The 21,969-nt window shown below is 34.1% G+C and overlaps 1 long non-coding RNA gene across 1 annotated transcript; it reads left to right on the top strand.

Annotated features, from left to right (window-relative positions):
* Window positions 1-19,142: 19,142 nt before the first annotated feature.
* LOC129424109 (uncharacterized) lies at window positions 19,143-20,331 on the top strand. The gene is made up of 3 exons (XR_008637964.2): window positions 19,143-19,733; window positions 19,816-19,921; window positions 20,083-20,331. It is a non-coding gene; the product is annotated as an uncharacterized lncRNA (long non-coding RNA).
* The last annotated feature ends 1,638 nt before the right edge of the window (window positions 20,332-21,969 follow it).

The following is a 21,969-nucleotide window of genomic DNA, read 5'->3' as shown; positions in this document are numbered from 1 at the left end:
TAACAATAAAAAAAGGATTTATTTAAAGGGCATGTAAAGTTTGATATTTTTCTGTTACCACAGAAAAATGTTATTAACCACCCAAACAAATTTTAATGATTAAAAAATGGCAAGTAAATAAAATAAGTTATCAAAATGTTGGATAAACAGGCAGGATTCTCTGTTCTTAAACGCTGGGGGCGTGTCCGCTGTCGTCGCTGAAACCACGCCCACTCGCGGGAAAGATCGCGATTGTGTTATGGGCGGGGCTATGATCGATGGCTCAGCCATTGTTTTAGCCCCGCCCAAATAATCCTGAACACAAACATGTCGAAAACTGTGTAACGGTGTCAACAATTGAGTACTACCCATACAGCAAAACATATATATGTACTGAAATATATTTTAAAATATGTTTACAAACTTTAAAAAAAATTTGGGCCACTTTTTTATTTATTTAAAATATATATATATATATATATATATTTGAAAGCATTTATATTTACCTTGCATTGGGAGAAAAAACTTTGTGCTACAAATCTGTAAACATAAAACTTATATATATTTTCAACTGCTAATATATATACTTATTTTATATTTTTACATATACATTTTATACGAACTTTTATATTTTGGCCAGGAAATTTTTATTGGCTGTATGGGTTGTAAAATTAAATATGAAATTGTTGCCCCTGAAATAAAGTTTGAAATATATGTTAGTATATGAAGGTTAAAACCTAATTAAGCTTTACTTTCTACGAAATGTATTTAGCATATATTTTAGGGCTGTCAAAAAGATTAATCGTGATTAATCACATACAAAATAAATGTGTGCGTGTATACACTCACCTAAAGGATTATTAGGAACACCTGTGCAATTTCTCATTAATGCGATTATCTAATCATCCAATCACATGGCAGTTGCTTCAATGCTTTTAGGGGTGTGGTCCTCGTCAAGACAATCTCATGAACTCCAAACTAAATGTCAGAATGGGAAAGAAAGGTGATTTAAGCTATTTTGAGCGTGGCATGGTTGTTGGTGCCAGACGGGCCGTCTGAGTATTTCACAATCTGCTCAGTTACTGGGATTTTCACGCACAACCATTTCTAGGGTTTACGAAGAATGGTGTGAAAAGGGAAAAACATCCAGTATGTGGCAGTCCTGTGGGCGAAAATGCCTTGTTGATGCTAGAGGTCAGAGGTGAATGGGCCGAATGATTCAAGCTGATAGAAGAACAACTTTGACTGAAATAACCACTCGTTACAACCGAGGTATGCAGCAAAGCATTTGTGAAGCCACAACACGCACAACCTTGAGGCGGATGGGCTACAACAGCAGAAGACCACACCGGGTACCACTCACCTCCGCTACAAATAGGAAAAAGAGGCTACAATTTGCACGAGCTTACCAAAATTGGACAGTTGAAGACTAGAAAAATGTTGCCTAATCTGATGAGTCTGGATTTCTGTTGAGACATTCAGATGGTAGCGTCAGAATTTGGCGTTAAACAGAATGAGAACATGGATCCATCATGTCTTGTTGTCACTGTGCAGGCTGCTGGTGGTGGTGTAATTGTGTGTGGGATGTTTTTTTGGCACACTTTAGGCCCCTTAGTGCCAATTGGGCATTGTTTAAATGCCACGGTTTACCTGAGGATTGTTTCTGACCATGTCCATCCCTTTATGACCACCATGTACCCATCCTCTGATGGCCACTTCCAGCAGGATAATGCACCATGTCACAAAGCTTGAATCATTTCAAATTGGTTTCTTGAACATGACAATAAGTTCACTGTACTAAAATGGCCCCCACAGTCACCAGATCTCAACCCGATAGAGCATCTTTGGGATGTGGTGGAACGGGAGCTGCGTGCCCTGGATGTACATTCCACAAATTTCCATCAAATGCAAGATGCTATCCTATCAATATGGGCCAACATTTCTAAAGAATGCTTTCAGCACCTTGTTGAATTAATGCCATGTAGAATTAAGGCAGTTCTGAAGGGGGTCAAACACAATATTAGTATGGTGTTCCTAATAATCCTTTAGGTGAGTGTATATTATTTATATATAAATACACAAATACATGTATGCATTTAAGAAAAAATTTATTTAGGCAAATTTTTTATTTACATTTATAAAATAAAATGTATATAAATATACATGTAAATGTTTCTTAAAAACAAACATTAATGTATGTGTATTTATAAATGTATAAAATAATTACACACTGTGCACACACACAAAAGTTTTTTGCATAATTTATATGCGATTAATCGCAATTAATCTTTTAATAGCCCTAATACAAACATATTTTTGGACAAAGAAATTAATTTTTTTAGCCTTTATGGGTACATAGTTCAGAGTATTTTTAACGTGTTTCAGCAGTACATTTCTAACATTTATAAACAATTCTCTTAAATGACTTTTATCTGGACTTTAATCAAAATTAAAGCGCTAATAACAATTCGGCTATAAGCAGACTTTTGACATGTAAATAAGTGTTAGGTTACGCAGGACAGTTGGAGATGTGCAAGGAAGCTGGGTAATCCGTATTAGGTGAGAAACTGACTGACACAACAACCTTAATAATTTTATTTCTCATTTAAACTACTACTACTAACCTTAGAAACAGTCACAAAATTATTTAATTGATTATAAACTACAGTAAAACTACAGTAACTGTAATGCAGACTGCTGTATTGTAAGCTCATCTGTGGTAGTTCCTCATCACACCGTTAGGTGGCGATGCTGTCAAAGCATTTAGAGGCTCTTCTGTGTAAAGGTAATCATCCCATAGGCCCTCACACACCTGTGATGTCAGGAATATGATGTTCTAGATTTTTTTCTGCATGCCAATAATAGTTTCACCTTTAACTTCATTAACAAGCTGACTTTAGACTGTGATAATAGAAGATGATTGGATTGCACTGCATGGACCCTCGACTCTCTTGTGAGTTCTGACCTCTATAAGGACAAAGTCTAAACATATATGATGGCATCTAGTCTCTGTACGAAATAGTCCAAGTGACATTTATTTGAAAAGCAAGACAGCAAAATAATACATAGGTTTAAAATAAATCAGCAATATTGTTCTTTTAGTGTACTAATATATTAGTGTATTTGAACACTGCAATTAAAATCCCTTTGACGACAAATGATCAAGTGAAAGCAAGAATGACTGATAAATGTAATTCTGTAAATAGCTACAGCAACATTTACTCTGGTTGATATTTTGCATGTAATGCAATGCCTACAAGATAGATTTTTTTTATCTAGAAACATTTTGATTTAAGGAAGATGTAGTATTTATTTGAGCTAAGCAGCATCTGTCAAAAGAAGCTTCTAAAAACATAAAAATATTTTTTGAATGGAAATAATTACTATTTTGATTCAGGAACAATGTGTTTAAAAAGTTTTGTTTATTAAACATCATGTCAATACATTTGCATGCTTTTTCACAATCTTGAAATCCCTATTCAAATCAATGTCATGTGGTACAACCAATCATTGTTTATTTACTAGATACGTTTTAATGCGCTCCCTGTGTCATGATTATTTGTTTATTTAATAGTGGCATTTAAAATGATAATCCTAAAAATAGTTTGAAAGTGTAAAATAAACTTTAAATAATAAAAAACTATAAAACTTGATAACTGTATATTGAAGAACAACCTTAGCTTGCATTTGTTTAAATTAAAATTATTAACTAAATTATTGGCTTATTTAAATGATTTATTTTAATTTTTTTATTATTCTTTTTTATGGGCATAGCAATTGCACCTATTGAATCTCTGGTTGCACCACCTGACCTCTGCAATGAATTTATTCATTTAACTTATTTATTTGTTAATTTAACTTCTGATTGGATGCTGGTATTTGCCTGTGATATCAAATTCACACATTTTAAATGCGATTAAAATGTCTGATAAAATAGCATTTTTTTCTAGTTTTCCATTGGTTGTACCACCTGACACAGAAAATTTACCAGCTATACGCATTACAACCTCTTTACTGTCACCCACCCCTTGGCATTTTTTGTTCTAGAAGCCTAATCTTGGTCTTGTTTTAAAGAAGACAAGTTAAGGTTTTTCACTGAAGTGTCTCGACATGAAAATATTAAATATTAAAAAAATTGTTATAGCAGTTTAAATTTCTTTTAATAAATAAAAATAATTCCATAACATATTAATTTTATAAATACATTTATAAAAATGTAAATATTTCAAAAAAGAAATAATGTAAAAATGAAGCCATAAGTCTCAAGTAGGTGTGAATCAAATTTCAAGGTAAAATCACAAAAAATGAGGTTTGTGTCACTTTTTTTGTCGTTCTACCAACAAAGGCCACTAGGTGTCAACGGTTTGCTGCATACTCTTGCCACAAATTAATAAATTACTGTCACTGCATTATTATTACTGCTAAAATGTTTTGAAATATGAAAACTACAAGCTTGGAGCTTTCCAATGATATATAGTTTGTCAACATTTTTGAAGATTTATAATATGATATTAGAATTATGAATATATAAAATTAATATGCATTCCTATGGGGGGTGGGGTCATGTAACTTAAAACTGTCACTACATTATGTCTTTCATCAGATGACCTTGAAATATGAAAACTACATGTGAGGCGGAGTCTGAAACATTACAAAGGTAAATACTGTAAATGTTGGTGAACTGCTTCTTTTATATTAACTAAAATCCCTCCATGTGGTGCATTTAACCAGATGCATCTCTAGTACTGGTTGGAAAACACATGACAGGTACATGAGACAGTACAGCATGAGTCTTTAATAAGAGTTTACTTCATAACTGATTTATATTTTCATGGTAACGCAGTCAGACAGATAACAGGAAAAGGCAGAAGCATCAGAAGATCAGAGGTGAAGCTACAGGGGAGATATAGAGACATAGTGGGAAGTAAATTAAGGTTTTAATGAACACATCTCAGTAGCACAGAGATGTGGGAGGCGTTGCCATGGCAACCGAGCGCTGAGTGATGCTGATGAGAGGAAACGGGCAGAGCAGAACCTGAGAAGCTGTGTGTCAGACGCCAGCATCTGTGTCTCACACCTTTACAAATGTGATTCCTGTAAGTAAAGCAAGACCTTGAGATGAACCGCTTCCATTAGACAGTCTCTCTGTGTGTTTGTCACAAGCTTTTTTCAGACACAGACGAGGAGAGGTGGACACAGTTGTCACACTTCTGTGAATATTTCTCAGGGCAGATTTAGACACCAAAAAGCTTTTCAATGTTTCTTTTTTGCCAAGAAGATACCACTCATGGATTCAACTACTGGGGCATGTTGTCACAGAAAAGACTGCAATTTTACAGCATTTTCACGGAACGGCAAACATGTAAAAGATGAAATACATGATCAATCATTTTGATGTTTTGGCCAGCACATGTTATAATTAACTCTTTCCCCACCATTGAAGAGTTATCTCGACAATTAAGAGAAAAACGCTTCCCTGTAAATGACGAGAATTTCTGGCTTTCAGCAATACCGCTATTATCCACCAGTTGACAATTTATATACAACCTGGAAGTAACGCCTCACGTGTAAGAGAAAGAACTCTTAAGGATCACTGTGCATCTAATCTCTGTCAAAAGTCCTTCACAAAAATGGAATTATCTCAGCATTTTTCTCAAAATTTGGTGTGGTGGTAGAGGTGATAAAAAGGGAACTAATGAAGGTAGGATGAATCAGGGTTTTTTATAAAGCAGATGGTCTGTTCTTTCATTCAATATATTGTATGTTTAGATATTTAAAGAACATTTTCTGGAAGGCATTAAACTTTAATCCTGAGACTAATCCAGATCCTTTACCAGCCTGTAACCCTGAATCTGACCCATCACCGAAGGTCACCGGCAGGATCAGCTACAATCGTATTATCTCACTGGAACAAGCTTGCATTTGGCCAAACCTTTTTAGCATTCTAGGTCACGAAATTTAGTTTATAAGTTCATCTATGTCAAGCATGTACTGTATTGTATTGTACCATTGTATATCCATAACACTTTAAGGTTGCATTAGTAAACACTAGTAAATGCTTAAGTTAACAATGAGCAATTAGTTAGTTCAAGAACTTTTAAAGCATAACATTTAATAAATGTATTAAACTGTAAAAAAGATTTGTTGTATTTTGTTTCAACAATGTGAGTGTTTGTGCTGCCTTAACATTTTGAGTTAATTCAACTTACAAATATTAGTTAACTCAAAATGTTGAATTAATTAATATTTTTATGTTGAATAACCTCAAAATTTTAAGGCAGCACGAAAGCATACTTTTGAAAGTTGAAATATAACAGATCTTTTTAAAAGTGTAAGGAAATGCTGTAAAAGTATTGTTCATTGTTAGTTAGTTCATTCAACTAATACAACCTTATGTAAAGTGTTACCATAATACCTTTTTTGAAAGGGTCTGTTTATTAAAAAAGTACACTGTTAAAATTGCAGCATTAAGTTGAAACGTGTGCCTAGTCCACACGGACACATGTGTTTTTATAACCAGAGTTTTTCCGCCAAAAAATCCCGTCCACACATGCTCGGTTTAAAAGAAATCTCCATCCACATGATAAAGAAACACATTATCAAGCACTGTCAAGAGCAGCGAGGATATAACCCAAATCGTAAAGCCACTTTGGCCAATCAGAAGCCTAACAAAATTGACGTCGCAAGGCAAAAACCCCAGTTTTACTGTCAACACTACAACACTGCAACCAGCGTTTCTTAAAATCCTCACCCTGGCAGGGATTCTCAAAAATGTTCGGTTTCAGTGCCCTAAAACTGCGTTTTCATGTGGACGAACGGCCGAACAGCGTAAAAAGTCACGGTTATAAAAATACCCGTGTCCGTGTGAACTATGCCTTGGTTACCCTATACAGTACTATTGGTTACTATTTTAAGTTTTGACCTGTGATAAGTTGACATAACTTATAAAAACAACTTGAAATGGTTTAACTTATATCTTTATGTTACTTTAACTTAACAGATTATGTTGATTTGACAAAAATGCTGCATTTGTTTTACAGTGTATACGGCTCCTTTTTTGTCTTGTATCTAGGCATTAGTCAACATTTGAAGTGGATCAAAAACTTTCCTAAAAGTTGTCTTAAAACCAATACCCAATACTTGTCTTAGGACAACTTTGATGAACGTTTTTGATCCACTTTAAATGTTGACTAGTATATTTTAGTGCACAAAAAAATGCAGCATGAAGTTAAATCAACTTGGTTTTGCAAGTGAATTCAACTTACTATTTTAAGTTTATACCTGCAATAAGTTAATTTTATCAGTTAAAGTAACATAAAAAATATATGTTGATTTGACAAAAATGCTGCATTAGTTTTACAGTGCACTGTAAATTGCTTTGGATTAAAGTGTCTGTCAAATGCATGAATGTAGATGTAAATAATGACGTATAATTTACTGTCTGATAATCGTTCTCCTGTTTTTCAGTTGTGTTCAGGGATCAGTTTTGGTCTGATTAATCTCTTGTGATGCTTATTTTGAAAGACTTAGCTAAACAACCATCTCTTTTGTTTTGTCAGTGTGTAATTCTGTGGAATTCAGGCCTCGGGCGGTCAGAGTCCAAGCTGGCTAAAACTGGCTGCAGAAATGACATTATGAAAGAGTCTCAGGTAAGTTCGTTTAGGATAAACTAGCTGGTTATTGTACTGTATACAGATCTTAGGACTGAGACTGTTTGTGTTCTTGGCTGTGATTCAAAGAGATGCGTTGCAGGTCTACAGACCTCCTCGTGGAGGTGCTGTGGGTGTTTTAGGGATTAAATTGACTGTATTACAACTAGGCATGAGCCAGTATGAGATTTTGACGGTATGATAACCTTAAAGGGACAGTTCACTTTAAAATAAAAATTCTTCTCATCCTCATGTTGATCTAAACGTGTATAAATTACTTTTTTCTGATGAACACAAAAGAAGATATTTTAATAAATTATGGTAAACACAGAGATGATTGTAAACATGGACTTCGATAGTAGGAAAAACACAAACTGTCAACTGTGTGCTTACCATCATTCATCAAAATATCTTCTTCATCATTTATCACATAATATTTGAAATATCTTCTTTAGTGTTCATCAAAATAAAAAAACTCATACAGGTTTAAAACAACATGAGGATGTGAAAAGGATAACAGAATTTTCATTTTTGTGTGCCATGTAAAAATAAAGCCTTTATATTATCATACAAAATTCCGTAGAAATTTCAATGTTATTGCAGCTGGGTTGCCGATAAATTACCGTAGATTTAAATTTATGTTATTTACTGGCAAGAGTTTGTTCAAAGTTAAATAAATGTGAAATATTAACAAGTCTTTATTTTTACAGAATAAAACTATACAATAACAGCCTCATGCAAAGCATTCTGGGAACCAGAAATCATCATCAACCTTTTTCTGTTTTTTGCTTCAGATTTTGTTTCCCAAAATGTTTTGCTTGATGCTGTTTTTCTAGTTTTATTGTGTAAAGACAAAGACTTGTAAATGTTTAATGTTCATTTAACTTTGAACAAAATGTTGCCAGTAAATAACATAAATTTAAATCTACGGTAAGTTACCGGCAACCCAGCTGCAATTTCTACGGAATTTTTTTACAGTGTATTCTTTCAAATACATTATTTTTGTAATATATACACTCAAAAAAATGATTCAAGCCCTTCTTAGACATGACACATTAAAATTGTGTTCAATTAATAAAAAAAACTCATTAAGAGAAATAAGTATATATTTTTAATTAGTCTAACACAAAATGAATATGTACTATAATTTATTGATTTATTTTTAATTGCGTTAACACAATTAGTTTGAGTTTGGGTTCTGGAAAAATAATTTCCCAGCATGCTTTGCATGCAACTGCTTTTGTAGAGTATTTTTTTTAATTTAGTGTTATTTTATGCATTTTTAGGTAAAGAGAAAGACTTAATAGTGTTTAATGTCCGTTTATCTTATTGATTTAGAAGTGTTTGTGTTATATTTTTTTCAAATTGTTTGGTTACCATCGTGCAGAAGAGTGGCGCTTGTGGTTAGGTTGTGGATGTGAGGTTTTACTCTCAATGAGCATTAACTGTGTTAATGCCTGTTTGGAGATCAGTCTCTTGTCACATGTTCATCCAAAGCATCATGTGTTATTATTATTAGCATGCTAACATGTGCTTATGCTAATTAGTATGATATACAAATGTTTTAGATGAAATAACAGAATTGAGTTATTCAGACTACACTACATGGAGCTATTCAAACTACGCCAAATTGAGTTATTCAGACTAAACTAAATTGAGTTAAGGCAACTAATTGAGTATTGCCATTTACTTTAAATTGAGTTGGACTAACTCAATATATTTTCATTGTGTAAAGCAGTTTTTTATGAGTTAGGGGTACACATTCATATTGGATGGAAATCCTGCCCACAATTTTATTGAGTTAATCCAATGAATAATTTTTTTTGAGTGTATTAAACGTTAACATCAAATCAATAACATGTTTTTAATTTAATTTTGTGTAAACAAAGCTCATACCTTGGAAACCATATCACAGAAAATTTTAGTATTTTTGAAACCTCGACTGTTTAAAACCTTGCTATACCTTGAAACCGACCCATGCCATATAACTGAACACATTTCTCAATTTTGTGTTTGTAATGATGATATGCAGACTTTAAATTTACCCTCATTTCACTTGAAATCCATAAAATGACTTCTGTCATATGATCTCATCGTGATAGGTCTTGTGTTTACAGGAACCAATGATGTTTGCCATAACTAAACATGAGAAATTATATATGAGAGGTCAGGGATGAGGGAATAGCACTTTATATTTCAGTCTCAAAGATGTTTAATGTCCACAGAGGAGTTTGAATATAAAGCTGAGTTGCATTGAATAATTTTCTGGTTATTTCCTGTAGTTCAGTTGGAGTTTATGCCATTATAAACAGCAGTGTCATGAGCTTTTGACTCCCATGAAATGTAAAAATCAGTAAAAGTTTTTTCCATGACTAAAGTGTCTGCCCAATGAAAATATTTGGGTGTTTGTAAAGTAGCTTTGTAGTATACAGATAATCACTCCCTGCTCTTACTGTAATTCACACAAAACTAAACATGTATTTTGTTTTCAACTAAAGAAGATAATAAAGATTAAAATGACAGGAAATGATGATGGTTGTGTTTTTAAAGGGCCGTATCTAGAATATCAGGTCAGGTTTCTCACTTAAAGGAACAGTATGTAGGATTGTGGCTAAAACTGGTACTGCAATCACACAACTGGTGGCCAATACACAAAATGACAACATAAACATCAGTTGAGGGCTGCAACTCCAATTTTTAAACGTCAATATCCTGGCCAGACCACTGTTGTCAGTGATATAAGTATTTGAAATGAAAATGATTTCTTAATGTCTAGTGACATGTCAGGGCCATTTTATGATTAATTGATATAAATTTCTTACATACTGTTCCTTTAAGATCAAAAAAGTATGCTGATTACTCATCACTCGCCCCGCTGTAAAGAGAGGGAGAGAGAGAGGGAGAGAGGGAGGGAGAGAGAGAGAGCTGATGTGTATGAAGGGGTAATAAATGTCATACACTGAAAAAAAATGATTCATTGAATTTAATAAATTTTTTTAAGGTAAGTGGTTGCAATCAATTTATTTAAGCTACATTTAAACAAAAGTTTTATATTTTATTTTAGGTTACTCATCTTTTTTGTTTAAATGTAGCTTAAATAAATTGATTGCAACCACTTACCTTAAAAAAAAATGTGATTAAATTCAATGAATCATTTTTTTCAGTGTATATGGCCACCAGTTTCACTGTTTGCATCAAGCAGATGTTTGATATTTTTTGGGGGGTGATTTAATATCCAGAATATTTTTTCCAACTTTTAAGGCTAATCTTGTTGGACTTGAAGTTAGACAGATTTATCTTGAACTCTACAGGTTGAATTTGTGTCAGAGATTTAAGTACGTTTCACTGTGATGGTCACGAATCTCACGTGTTTTTCTATATTCTTTACATGTTTGTTTACATGCACATTTTTTACAAGGTGGCTAATTTTGTATTAATTTGTACGACCACATTCTAACATTTCTGTTTGATTTCCTTTTGCCCCTGTGACTTGGATTTAGAGGCAAGTTTTTTTATGATAATCGTTTTTGGTACATTTCACTACATTAACGTTAAGGTACATTAACACTATAATCGTGTAAAAAAGCCAACTCGTAAGATACGTATGTATTCTCATGAGATCAGGCTGGAAAAACTCATTTTTGTTTAAAGAAAAAAAAAAGATTAGTTTAAAGATTGAATGTACACTGTAAAAAATAATTCAGTGGCTTTGTAAATATCACAAAAATAAATTATTAAAATAACTTAATAAAATCTCTTTATGTCACTAAGTTGATTTTTTGAGTTAGACAAACCAAAATTAATGACTAAAAAATAAACATATATTTGTGTGTAAAATGTACAGATATTATTTAGTTGTATACATCAAATAAAATAAGTATTTAACTAACAGATTATTTCTTATAGATATTCTTAATATTTGTTGTAAATTTGAATCAATATATTTGAGAATGTCACACTTATATATTTCAGCTTTCAAAACTATTATAATTGCTCATTTCAAGTTAACATAGGTATTTAACATCAACAAAAAAAATAGTAAATTTCATGCATAACTTTAACTATGATTTACTGAATATTTTTGGTGAAACATTATTACATTGTATTATTTGAGTAAATTTAGGCAAAAAAATTCATTAAATCAGATGTAAATTTAAAAATCACAAAGCCAACGGTTTTTTAATCAGCAGCAGAAGAAACAGCGCCTCTTGCAGGAAGACAAACAACCTCAAAACTCCTCAAAAATCCTGGTAAGTGTTGAGTTTATTAATATTTACACTTGTTTTTAATGAAATATTTGATGTGTCCTTGCGTAAACAACTTGTTGGTGTATTTATCTGAATACTTTCGGAGCCATACCGTAAACTGGGTACAATAACAGCTTTCTGTGCACATACTGGTAGATTAATCATTAATATTTTTATTTTACGTATTTATTCAGGTCACCAAAGTATTAATACAGCTGTGCCACTTGAAATGTGTGTAAAATAATAATTTCTGATCGTTTTATTACTGCATAAAGTGGTTGTGTAGACAAACACGTGTAAATCTGTACTGGCTGATAGTCAGGCGATCCGAAATCCGGTCCTCAGTTTCGCTCCACCCGGATTTGTTAGACCTTTCACGTGGAAGCGGAACACAACAGAGCTTAACAGAGCTCACACGCTTATATACATTTATATTAATTATCTCTCGACTCCATATGCCTATGCTTTATTTTCCTTTTTTGTGTGAAGGGTCTCGCACACCGGTGGAGATGCGTTGCGTCTCGTGTAGGACAACTCGCAGTTTCTGATACCACACCGGACGTTCGCATTAAATAGCGCGAGTTTAGTCAGACAAAGTTTACTTCCAGATATAAAATATGCATTCGTAGCCTTTGTTAATCGTTACAGATTTGAGACAAATATGTTATTGTAATGTTAAACTAAGTGGCACTCTGTGGCAGCGTCCAGAGTCACAGCGGACAGCCGTTTAAATAAAGTTATCTTTTTTGCAGGTACAAGTGCTGGTGGTCCACCTGTCTGGGTTCAAGAGGTGTGGATTCTGCATGCTGTGAATTTGAGAGACCTCTCAGAGTTTATTTAGCTGATTGTTTTTGTAACATGTACAATGTTTGCCATTTTCAATAAAACAACGTATACAAATTGCTTTGTTTATCATTGATAATTGATGGTTCAGTATGAAATAAATGTATAACATTAAGTAAATAAAAATAATTTATTTTAGTTAAATAATATTCACAAAATTTTCAGCTACATCTAAGTTACATTTTTAATGATATCAACTTAAATTTTTAGTAGACTTCACTGTGATTTTTTATTGATTTGCTTTTATATTTTTGATTCCATCTACTCAATTTAATTTGTGATAGGAAATTAATGTAATTACTGAAATCTAATCGATTTCATAGCTTTCAAATTTACTAAATTTTTTTAAGTGTAAAAATGCTTCACCAAAAATATTGAGTAGATAATAGTAATAGTTTTTACAGTGTACCGTGACTCACTTTGGATTAAAGCATCTTTCAAATTCACAAATGTAATGAGTGAGTGTTTTAAATAGTTTGCAATTTTTGCATTGGATAAATCATTTGCTAACTGACTATAAATATAAATGATAAAAATAAACTGTCTAAATCAGTAGTTGTGAGTTTTGTGAGGTGTTATCAGTCAGTGTGGGAATATAAAGGTGTGTTTGGCTGTTTTTGTAACAGCTCTCTAATCAATAAGCGTGAGAGAGCAACATGTGTGTAAGAGACAAAGAGGTGAGAGGTCAACAATAGCACAAGGTCATACAGTTATCAGACTATTATTAACTGTGATCAGATGTTGTTATGTTACTTTTTGGATTCCATTCAAGTATGCTGTATTGCAGTGGTTCCCAAACTTTCTCAGCATGCGGCCCCCCCTTGTGTACGGTGCATTCCTTCGTGGCCCCCCAAAGAAAATTTGTGACAAAAAAATGTTCTAAAACTGAACATTTTAATAAAAAAAAAAAAACATTAAATTATACAAAAAAGTAGTGCTGTTGGTTAGTAGCCTTATTTTTTTTAGGTTTAATTACACAGAATTTATGATAAATTAATGTATTTCATAAAATGTCATAATACTGGGGCCCCCCTGGCACCATCTCGTGGCCCCCCTGGGGGCCCCGGCCCCTAGTTTGAAAACCACTCCTGTATTGTACTGTATATATTTTCTTTATTTGTAGACTTTTTGCTTGTCTTTATACTGTTTTCTTACTGTTTGTTTTTTTTAAAGTCGCCATAAAACGATTGTCCTCTTATCGTGACATACATCCGAGTGAAACGGCTTCAGAAATGAGAAAAAATGTAGAGCGGGATTTGATTTTTTAATAAGGTGCATACATAAATCATTTATAATACAATATTAAATATAAAATTAAGACTTTTTAGAAATACATTTTGATTATGTGACGACTTTAATAGCTTTGCTTTATTTTCTTGTCAGTTATTTAAAGTATAAGAGACTATATGAATATAGTCACATCTGGTGTCATCATTCAGCACAACGTAAAGCAAAATGAGAAAATTATCCAGCCTGATCTTACAAGAATTCATTTTACAATTTGTATGAATTTGTACAAAGTTAATCCTACAAAAACATACGATTACACTGTAAAAAAATTCAGTAGAAATTGCAGCTGGGTTGCCGGTAACTTACCGTAGATTTAAATTTATGTTTTTTATTGCCAACATTTTCTTCAAAGTTAAATGAACATTAAACATTTACAAGTCTTTGTCTTTACAGAGTAAAATAAAAAACAGCATCAAGCTAAACATTCTGGGAAACAAAATCTGAAGCAAAAAAAAAACTGAAAAAGGTTGATGATGATTTCTGGTTCCCAGAATGCTTTGCATGAAGCTGTTATTATATAGTTTTATTCTGTAAAGATAAAGACTTGTTAATATTTAAAATTTATTTAACTTTGAACAAACTCTTGCCAGTAAATAACATACATTTAAATCTACGGTAAATTACCGGCAACCCAGCTGCAATAACATTGTAATTTCTACTGATTTTTTTACAGTGTATCTTAAAAATTGTATGTGAATGTGGTTGTAAAATGAATACAAATTAGCCATCTCCTAAAATACATACAAAGTGAATGAAATAGCGTAAAAAAATCATAAATCATTTTATTCTCGTTTCTCATTTTATTTTTATTAATTTTTTTTCTTGCACGTTTTTGTGTCTTCTCATCTAACATTTAACAGCTCCACATTTATATTTATACACACTAATAAAGTTTAAAAGGCATATTTGAAATGTTTTATATAAATACTGTTATATTGGATAGGAATATTGGTAAATATTGTATTTTTCTGAAAAATGGATCTGTGGTGCTATCATACATTTTTTTTAAATCCTGACCATCCCTTCCAGATTTCGTTTTTTGTTTTGTTTTGCAATGTGATGTCACTAAGGATGTTTAACTCTATGTGGGGATGCTGAACTTCCATATATTGTTATAATGGATGTCTAGAAAGCAAGCTTTCAGCTAAGGAAAGCATTGGATACCCGCAGGAGCATAAATAACAATCAGGGTACCAGTGTGTGGTGTTGGGCAAATATCATTCTTGTGTTTCAATCTCAAATCTCTTTTTTTATCTGCTTGTCTGTGTTTCAGAAAGCAGTCATGTGTTTAATGTTTACATGGGCTGTCAAAAGACAACCCGATGGCATATTTAATTTCCTGGTTGGGCAGGTGTGTGTGTGGAGATCCCACTTGTCTCAGGTGTCGAGTCATGACTGTGGATGTGATCTGATGCTTTCACTGATAATTATTTCCTGAAATATGATGGTTATCATGTCACATTGTTCATTTTGAGATCTCTGCAATTACAACAAATAAAGATTTAATGACTTTTTTCAGTAGAAAACAATGCATGAAACTTGACATTTAGGATGAAAGTGATGTCACCAGACTATTGAATTCAGATTTTATGACACAAATGTGATCATTATGTAGTTTAAATGCATGGGTAAGCGATAGCTTTATCATAATCTGTGTTTGATAAAACTGTGCGAGACGGTTTTTAACAGCGTAACTGAAGATTAAAGCTGTCAAACTGGACTGAGTTCAACAAGTTAAACCCTCTCTCTTTCTGTGCGTTGGTTATCAGATACGCACCGCTGTCAGTGTCAGGTTGACATCTCTGTCTTTATTAGTTTAAATATAGACTAGGTTGAGCTGTCTAGCATTGTGCAAATCACTAAATAAGATAAATGAACCATAACACAAATAGATGAATCATCTTTTACTTTCCTTGTAAATGGCTGTTTGACTAGTCTGTGAAATACTGAAAAACTATTTTTAGTGTGTATGTGTCCAGCAGGTTTGTGTCACATGGGTGAGCAATGTCCCGCGTGTAGCGCCAGCAGTCATTACTATGTCACATGACCTTCTGGATATTTCCAACACACCCAGATCAAAGCACAAATATGCTAAGGTATTATATTGGCAGTGTATTCACAGCTAAAGTGTGCATGTGCGATGCACAGTGGACTCGGTTTATTGAAACACATATTTAATAAATATTATTTTATTAAGCAAATAAAAAACGTAAAGTTTGTTTAGTTTGCATCTTGCAACAGCATAAACACTGCTTTGACCAATACGTATCCATATCCAGATAAATCCATCTCCAAAAATTAACAATCGGAGAGATATCAGCTTTAAATCTCAGACTCGGCCTATATTTATTTTTAATTATTATTATTATTATAAAACACACATTGAACTTTTAATTCTGTTTGAGAGGTCATGACGTCAATTTGTAGGTCAGGAGGTTCATTCATTGCTGTGTTTTATAATTGTGCTTTTTTATTAATGTGTAAAATAATCGTCCAACCTGATCTCACGAATTTCCGTGAAATAGTCACGCATTATTTTGCTCAGTTTTGCATTGTCACGTATTTCCACCATTTTACGTGCCCCTGCCATGACTTTCTTTTCCGTGTCAGTTTCACGTATTGGTTACTCAACTGTTTTTCCTACTTTTAAACAATTGTCACTTCGGTTTGTGGTTAGATTTGCTGTTTGCGTTAGGATGTCACTTAAAGTATTGGTTTATACTATTTTTTCGTATGCTTTTTAAACCATTGTCGCCTGACGTTAGGGTTAGAGCTGGGTTTGGGTAAGGATGTCATTTTATGTAACAGAAAGTTGTTCTAACCCCAAACCGAAGCGACAATTGTAAGAAAATAGGAAAGACAGTTGAGTAACCAATACGTGAAACTGACACGGAAAAGAAAGTCGTGGCCGGGAAATATGTGACAATGTCATGCAAAACTGAGCAAAATAATGCGTGACTATTTTATGTATTTTGTGAGATTAGGCTGAATCTTCTGTAGTTAATTTTACTTGAAGTGATCATTATACACATCAAACACTGAGAATCTTTATATCAACAAACATATTTCATAAAAAGTGCAACTTTAGAATGCATGTGTGATGTATGTACATTTTAACCTCATTCACACAGCACTTTGTCCCAGAAGATTTTCATAAAAATGGCAAACAGGCTTTTGTGTGAACACAAACACATCCCGTAAAAGTTCTGGGATCGCTCCCGTAAAGAGGACCTAACATTCACGGAAAGCATTCTGGTCCATTCTGGTGCAACAAGAAATTATAGTACAGCTTTTTGACACAAGGATTTAAACACAGATCAACATTCACGACAAGAAATGTCGGCAAACTGGAATGCAGCAGAGATTAGGGAGCTCGTCACTATCCGCGCTGAAGCTAAGATCATTCAGCAGTATAATGGCGCTTTCCTTTTGCATAGTACCCCACGGTTTGGGTCGGGCAGCTTACTTTGGGGATTTTCCACTGGGTACGTGGTACAGGATACTTTTTTTAGTACCACCTCGGTTGGGGTTCCAAGCAAGCTGAGGTGATACCAAAACGTGACGCAAAAACACTGTAGATCACTGATTGGTCTGCGAGAATCGTCACTACCAGCATCATCGCTATAATGTAAAAGATTAGCTTTAGCTTCGTGCTAGCTTGCGCTGTCTCGAGCAAACATGTTGTCATCTGTGCTTTGCTGTAAGTTCAAAAAATCCCTTTTAGCAATGAAGGAGCACCAGGAACACCATAACAGTTGGTTTCAAGACTTGCATTTTGTGGCGGCACATTTGCGACGCGCACGTCCGCATTTATGCTTAAATGCAACTTCAATGAGGCTTAGTGGAGCATGTCGACCGACGCCACCGGTTTTGGACAGAAACTGTCATGTGAGACAGAGGTACCGATGTGCAAACATCTATTTTTGGTGGTCAATTTTAATTTTGTGGCGGACTGAGAAATAAATGAATGTATGGGAATGTACAACGACGCTTTCACTTGTATGATGTCACAGCAGTAGGCAGCGCAAATATAATGACACGCCTATAATCCCTCCCACTCCGAAGTGTTACTAAACTCGATGGAAAAGCTAACCAAGTCAAAGTGAAGTGAGCTGACCCGACTTAAACTGTGGGGTACTATGCATTGGAAAAGCCATAATAAAAGAACAGTGCATCACGCGCTCCTTATGCGCTCGTCATAAACAAACATGCACGTGTGTGGTTTCTCGAGAGACTAATAATACTAATACTAATAATAAGCAAACTTCAGACACTGTGGAAAAAACTACTAAGTGCAAGACTTTAAATCACGTGTCTTTCAAACGATCCTGGAAAAATACACGGACACGTTTTCCCTGTATTTTCCATAATGTTTTAGTGAAAAGGGCTTTGGCATAGTGAAAGCACCTCAACAGCATTTCTGAGTCATGCGTTCCCCCTAAAGTTTCCTAAAATAAGTTTTTAGGATGATTAGCATCACTGTGGTTAAACTTCATGAAAAATTCATAAAACGCAGTAAGGCTGGTCCATCATGAGAAAATCAATCCCAGAAATCATTCAGGATGGCAAATGAATGCAGTAAAGGATTTTTTATATATAATCTGAGCAGTATTAGTAAGTGTAATGACATCCGGATGGATAATCAATAGTTATGCATTTACTACAGTGTCCTTTTTTTAAGTATAATCATATCGACTGTGCATCATCTCTAGCTTATGTCCCAAATGTAGTACAAGCATATGACATACTGTATATATCAGTGAATTGTCATTCTTGTATGTATAAAGAAGATTTGAGTGGTTATGCATACTACACAACTGAAATAGTATAGTTTGCTATTCCAGACATTGCTAGATGGAGTGTGCTTCACTTATGTATTGTCTTACTGTCAGTCGCACATCAGCATCCTGTCACACATTAACTCAGCATCCAGCTGTCTGCTGTTACCATGGAAACAAAGAGAATGCAGGCAAACCACAGCATCTTCTCACAACCTATCTAAAGTATCTCTCTCTCTCCTTGAATCTGCAGTGCAATCTTTATTACGCCAACGCAAAACACAGTCTGAACATGTCTGATAATGTCAATGGAGCGCATGTCATTCATAAAATAAGAAAGTCATTGTGAACAGATTCATGCTTACTGCTTTATTTTATATTGAGATCTTTGTAACTTAATTTAAAATTTTTCACATGCATTACTATACTGTAACATTTTTTTATTGGTATAGTGACACATTTTAAAACTTTATACATTGCTTTAAAAAGAAGATGAAGATATCACACCAATACGGAGCCCCTAAGGGGACACGGAGCAAAAATTAAATAATGTTTAGTTTCACGTGCTCACGTGAAACTATAGCGTTTTTTAAACTAAGCTTAAAAACAATATCTGCACATGAAGGTTTTGCGTGAGCACATGAAACTAAACTTTAGCCTGTGTGGCTGTGTCCCTTAATAAAAGTCAATGTTTTATTCTTTATCATATCTGTTTTGATTTATTTGTATACTGTCGATTTCTATTCAAGAGACCTCCTTTTCATCCTCATAGAAACAGGTGTTAAAACAATCTCAGTTGTGTGTAATGTAGTTTCTCATAGCAGTGCATTTCCTGTTTTTTGCAGTTTACAGGACATCACCATGGCAACGCTTTCAAGTTTTGACAGTTTTGTCATTGCACTTTTCGTCAAGTCCCAAATTGAACTTTGAAAACATTTTGGCCTCAGGTGAGTTGAAAATTATGGAGACAAATGACATCATCACTGCAGCTTACTGTGACCAATAACACACATTCGCTGTGATTGACAGGTAAACCTGAACCTGGCCAAAAATCCTTATTAGAGGAAATCAGTTCATGCCCACAACTTTTGTCTAACAGTTCAAGTGGGTGTACAGCTTGCATCTGCTTGAATAGGTTCAACTTCAAACACTATGAATGAATGGAGCATTTAAATGATGAGATATTTACTAAAAGCATCTTCCAAGTTTGCTTTAAACCCAGTTTCATTGGTTTAATGGATCTCTCTCTCTCTCTCTCTCTCTCGCTCGCTCGCTCTCTCTGTCTGTTTGGATTAGTTGCAGTGAGTGGTTATGTTCAGGATGAAAGGCTCAACGTTTGTTCGTGTTGTTCTCCTGCATGAATGAGTTTATCTCCGTGTCTCCAGACCCTCAGGAGCCCCTCAGCTTCATTCAGTGCTCAATGCCTCATCTCCTCTCATGGGACACCCAACACTTCTTCTTCATTGATGTGATTATCACAGCAGACCTACGAAGGTCAAACTAAAGACAGAAAGTAAAGCTTCCAGTTACGTCCATTAAAGAAGAGCCTTTTATTCTCGTGTCATATGGAAAATATATATTGGACATAATACATTTCTTTACTTGGTGATAAACTCTAAAGCAGGGGTCACCAATGTGGTGCCCGCGTGCACCAGGTTGCCCGCACAGAGTGAGGTGCCCGCCAAAGCACATTCTATTAATAGTCTCAACTGTAATATTTATTCATTACATATTTTTTTATATTAGCTTGGCTTGGTTTACGTATGTTACAATTTTAAACAATACTAAAACATATAAACAAGTCAAATAAAGTAAAATAAACAAGTAAAACAAAAAAGTTTTAAGTAGACTATATCAAAAAGTAGCCCTCCAGATTGTTTTATCCATTGTGGTAGCCCTTGCTCATAAAAAGGTTGGAGACCCCTGCTCTAAAGTAAATATTTAACACAAATATGGTAAATGTGTACAATATTTGATATAAACTTTATAGTTTTATTTACCTTTATGCGTTTCCCACGACAGTTTTTATCGGAAGGGACTTACATTGCATTGACAGATGACACATGACAATTGTTGTGTGTTTGTGTTGTCTTTACCAGGAAAGTCATTTCTTAGTACGGACGCAAGAGGTGATTCTAAAACAATCTGGAATCAGTTAAATTACTTAAAAGGAGATAAAATGAAAGAAAGGTCATCAGTTGAATTATTGGTAAATGGGAAGCTGACTAACAATCGAGCTGAAGTAGCTGAAACACTTAATTATCACTTTGTGGAATCAGTAGTCACAATTGCACAATGTTTCTCTCCTAAATATACCGAGGTGTATCCAGCTAATACAATGGAACAAGCCCTTATTTTAAGGGAAGTCTCTGAATCAGATGTTAGAAGAACAATTGTATCTCTTAAACAATCTAGAGCAAAGGATATAATTGGTATGGATGTGGTAATGCTTAAAGATCTTAGCGAGTCCTTAGTTAATCCTATCACAAAAATTATTAATCTTTCAGTTTCTCAGGGTCTGTTTCCTTGTGCTTGGAAGTCATCTGTTATTGTTCCTATATTTAAAAGTGGTGATCCTCATTCTGTTAGTAATTATAGACCTATTAGCATTTTACCTATAGTCTCAAAGGTTGCAGAGAAATTGATAGCTGCACAAATTACTAATTATTTGAATTCTAATTTGTGTGCATTACATCCAATGCAGTTTGGCTTTAGAGCAAACTATTCAACAGAGATGGCTAACTGCTACCTCACTGAAAAAGTCAAGTCTCTATTAGACTCAGGAGGGGTTGTCGGGGCTGTGTTTCTTGATCTCAAGAAGGCCTTTGATACGGTAAATCATAGAATTCTTATATCTAAATTATTAGGTTTTAACTTCTCTCCTCATACTTTAAGATGGATTGAGTCTTATTTGTTGGGTCGCACACAGTATGTTGGTATACAGGGTTATAGGTCAGCCCCGCTAAGTATAGATACTGGTGTTCCACAAGGATCTATCTTGGGTCCTTTATTATTTACGTTGTATATTAATGATCTTCCATCAATCTGTCCTAACATTAATATTCAAATGTATGCGGACGACACTGTTATTTATATACATGGACGTAGTGTGTCACAAGTTGCAAATGAACTTACAGAATCCCTGGTTCATGTCACAGCCTGGCTAGAACAATGCTGTTTACA

This window comes from Misgurnus anguillicaudatus, unplaced genomic scaffold (genome assembly GCF_027580225.2).
Source record: "Misgurnus anguillicaudatus unplaced genomic scaffold, ASM2758022v2 HiC_scaffold_29, whole genome shotgun sequence".
In the NCBI taxonomy this organism is placed as follows: Eukaryota; Metazoa; Chordata; class Actinopteri; order Cypriniformes; family Cobitidae; genus Misgurnus; species Misgurnus anguillicaudatus.
This window is presented reverse-complemented; position numbering and strand designations above follow the sequence as displayed.